Here is a 4,555-nt window from a genome sequence, read left to right as displayed (position 1 = left end):
ACTTACAGTGCTTGGAGGAGGCAACACAACGTGGTACCGAGCCATCATATTTTCAAAGAGAAATCACTTTTTTTTAAGTAGTTTAAAAAATGCAAAAATACAAATGGAACTGCCAAATTATAAAGTATATTTTAGAATAAGAAGCATGTCTTTTCTTCTCATAAAGTGCCATATAGGTAATGACATCTTGTTATCAACAGCCACTTCATTTTAAAATCTAATGTAAATGGACTATTATGGAATGAAAAATTTGCACAACTCCTTGGAGCAGTGAGAGTCTGCTACATGCAATTTGGGCTACAAAGCACTCAGGACTTGGTAGCTTTTCTGAAAATTTGAGTCCCCATCCCATACTCAATGGAAGGTAACTATTTACAAGGGTGCATTTACATACACTATAATGCAGGAATGATGTCCCTTTGCCAGAAGGTAAAATTGTACATTTTCTTGCTATTTCTTGGTTCCAACTTGATAATTTCTTAAGATTGTAAATTATATAGTACTCAGCTAAAATATTTCTTTATAAATAGTTAGAAAACCTGCCAAAACACTAAGGGGAAAAGTATTTTTCATCCAAAAAAATGACATTTGAATGTCACACTACATGAGAAACAATGCTTAGAGACATGATACTGTTTCCAGAAGAAAATGGTCAGTAAACTACTTAGCTGAAGACAAAGATTACCCTTCCCTAGGATCACAGTGCACAAAAAGCAAAATGTCAAACAACAGTACCTCAAAGCAAAATAAAGGTCTGAGGATGAAGCCACCTCACTTGTAATCCTGTTAAAGAATGAGAGTCATCGTTTAGGTCCAATATACTGGAAAACATTTGCCAGCTCAGAATGCTATATTTGTAGAATTTGCTAAGAATTCAACCAAGGATGTCAAAGGCATTCGCCAGCTGAGGCTCTTTTTTCTGGAAACATTTCTAACATTGGGATCAGGAAATCTGTAAACTGTGCAGCATCTTCATGGAGCCAGCCATACTTTTCTACAAGTACATCAAAGAGGCTCCAGGGCTTCAGATTGGTGATGTGCCGCAGTTCTCCTCTGCGATTGAAGAATTCATGAGAATATTGATAGATAGAGCAAAAGTGCCTTGGGATACTGCTTAGCAGCTCTATGATGTGGGCTATGTGGTCTTCATCTCTGGAATAGTCTTCCCCAGAATGTGGTTCGAACAAGTAATCTCCTGTTGCCAGCTCAAATGCCATGCATACTGTACTCCAAATGTCTGCAGGTGTACTGTAGCTTGCTCCTATTAAAACCTCTATGGATCTATACTGATGCATTTGGATGTCCTCTGTGAAGTGTTTATGCAGTCAACAAGCATTTCCCAGGTCAGCAATTTTTACTCTAATTTTATCTGCATTCTGAGGATCCAGGGGGTTCACCAACAAGTCAGCCCCCGAGTTTTTGTTTATGGCAAATCCCCAGTACTAGAGGCTGAAACCATCCTGCTTCTGTCATGGGATGGACTGCTTTCCTCTTGCTCAGTAAGTGGAGATCCCTCAGAGAGCACAGAGTCACAAGCCACAGGTTCTAAGGGCCTAGAGAACAATGAAGTAGAAAACTCTGGAAACTGTGACTCTGAAATCTTATGTTGTACATTTGGCAATTCACCATTGAATTGTTCATAGGAGCTGCTGTATGTATAATCACTTTCTGCATTGGGCTCATCAAGGTTATATTCCTCGGGATTTGGGCAGTCGTCTACATCCTCTTCATCCTCCAGCTGCTGTTCCAGTAAGAAAGAACCATTCTCAATATGGCCATTGGTTTTGGGTAACTCTATCCATGTAGGGTCTATATTTGCAAGTTCCTGTTCAACATCATCTTCATCTTTCTCAACATTTTCTTTCTCAGCATTTTCTTTCTCTTCTTGGTCCTCAGCTTTGCTGTCGTCTTTAACAGTCTCTTCCTCGGTTGCCTCCTCTAATCCTGCCGCTTTTAGTTTCACCTCTGGGCAGTACTCATCATCTTGTTCATTGGAAGGTACAGCGGAGGTGATGGTTTCTTCTATTATTTTCCTTTCAGCTTCTCGTTCCAGTTTCTCTGCCTCCTGAAGGCGTTTTTCTAATAACTCAGCCTGCCTCTTCTGTTTCTTTTTCAGCTTTTTCTTCTTGTTTTTAGATATTTTTCCTATAGGTTTTTGCTGTGGAGCCATACTCACTGCAGACCCTGAAGGAGGAGATGCACCTGCTTTCTGCCACTCAGTGGCCTCGGCTGCCATTCTTCTCACATATGCATCATCCACACACATGAAGATGTTTTTGGGCTTTATATCAGTATGAATAATCCTGCAATTACTGTGTGGATAATCTAAACCTTGAAAGGACCTGTCGAATGATACTCTTCACACAATGTACTGGGAGGCCTTGATAGTTGGACTTGATGATCCACTTGAGGAGGTGGTGGCCAAGCACTTCAAAGACCATGCAGACATGTATCCCATTCATGCCTGAGATCTGGAAGTCATCAATGAGCTGATCACCATGTCTTTGTTTGGGTCACTAGGATCACTTTCTCAAACACACTTTAGCAATTTTATTTCATCCAAGGCTGTCTCTGTATAATGCTGGGCACTTTTTACAACTTTCATTGCAACAAATCTTTTCCTCTGCATATCCCAGCCAGCCAGACAGTGGAGAAGTGCCCCCATTCTAGCTTTCTAATGACATGATACCGACCATTCAAGAGGTCTCCAATTTTCACTGGATGATAGCCACCTTTGCAGTAATCTGCAGGGTCCTCTTGTTCCTCATCATCTGATCCCAGGATCTCCTCCTCTGGCTTCGGGGTGTGGGATCTGGCAGGTGGTGGAGGAGGAACTAAAGGAGCTTTCTGTTGAGACTCTGGCCTTTCTGAAGAGGACAACTTCTCAGAGTTAACTGACATCAGCACCTCAATCTTCTGCTTGATTTTTTTTTCGGATGTTTCTCTCTTTTCGGCCTCCATTTTTGGGCCTGAATGGCCAGCACTTTCCGGGAGCTCATCCTGACGCGGTGGAAGCTGGGTGGGGGGCTTTGCAGCAGCAGTGGCAGTGGCGACGGGGAGCCCAGCCTAGTCAGGTCGCAGCCTCCACTAGCTCCACCAGCTGGGAGGAGGCGGGAACCGCACAGGCCAGGAATTGTTTTATCAGCACATTTGTATTGTTCTGTCAATATAAAATGCTCTCAAAGCATTGAGAGTGTTGGTATTGGTATTGATAGTACCCTGTGCCTTCATTTAGGCCTCTATACAAGATATTTTTCATATTATTCAGCCTGGCCTAATATACCTTTCTAAGACACATCTATCACCTTATCTAATCTAGTTTTTCAGTGTACTTCTTACTGTAAAACATTTCGTGTGTGTTAGCTAATTTCTTTCTTGTCCAGTAAACATAGGCTACATGAGGGAAGGGACTTGTTTGTTAATTCCAGGGTCAAGCAAGTATTAGGACCTTAAACATCATTTCTGTTTTGGAATAAATGAAAACAATGGATGATAATTTGAAATAATTGTACTCGTACTATTTCAAGCAAAATAAATCAACAATGACCCTCCACTATAGTTTACTGATGGAAGAAACATTCTATATATGTGTGAATACAGTGTTCACTGATCAAATTGAGCTAATCAGCACTTAAGTTGTGGGATAGTGCAACTGAGGAATTGCATTTTTGATTTCCATTTGAATTAAATTTAAATAGCTACATGTCAACAATATTAGAAATTACAGAATAGAAAAATCATAGGTGAAGGGATATAAATAGATCCATTAGCCTATCATATTGACACAAATATTTCATGTGGTTAAAATCAAAGAAGTTGGAATAGGCAAGACAGTAGAATAAATCAGATATAACTTTCTTATGTTATACAGTGAATGTGCTGCCAACGAAAATCCACATCATGTGAAATCACAGAATTTGAATAAGTTATATTCCATGTATGTGTACTATGTCAAAATATACTCTACTGTCATGTATATCTAAGAAGAAAAAATAAAAATAAATTTAAAAATATTAATAAGCTGGGAGCAGTAGTACCTGCCTATAATCCCAGTCTTGGCGGGGGGGTCGGTGAGGCAGGAGGATGGCAAGTTCAAGACCATCATCAGCAACTTAGCAAAGCCCTAAGCACTTAGCAAGACATGTCTCTAAATAAAAAATAGAAAGGGCTGGAATGTACCTCAGTAGTTAAGTGCTTTTGGGTTCAATTTCTGGTTAACCATCCCTCCTGAATTTAAATAATCTTCTTTAAATTTTTGTCTAACTTGAAATGAGTGTCCAGGTACTTCTACACTATGAAAAATATACGTGAACTCCCAATAAGCTTGTTTTGGGTATGGTAATATAGCTCAGTGGTAGAGTGCTTGCCTAGTATACATGAGACCTTTGGTTTAATCTTAGCACTACAGAAAGAAAAAACTGCATTGCTTTGATTCTGGCTTACAATTAATTAATGTAATATTGGGAATTATGATCCTCTATGAACATAAAACATACAAGTTTTTAAACTATTGAGAATTGAAGAAAAATAAAAATTAATATGAGAATTATTTTGT

General features: G+C 39.4%; 1 pseudogene; it reads right to left on the bottom strand.

Moving 5' to 3' along the window:
• Positions 1–866: 866 nt before the first annotated feature.
• Positions 867–2,999, bottom strand: LOC124973060 (SRSF protein kinase 2-like; annotated as a pseudogene).
• Positions 3,000–4,555: the final 1,556 nt, after the last annotated feature.

Source organism: Sciurus carolinensis, assembly GCF_902686445.1.
Source record: "Sciurus carolinensis chromosome 14 unlocalized genomic scaffold, mSciCar1.2 SUPER_4_x, whole genome shotgun sequence".
Classification (NCBI taxonomy): Eukaryota; Metazoa; Chordata; class Mammalia; order Rodentia; family Sciuridae; genus Sciurus; species Sciurus carolinensis.
The sequence above is the reverse complement of the archived record's forward strand: the minus strand, read 5'-3'. Positions and strand labels throughout refer to the sequence as shown.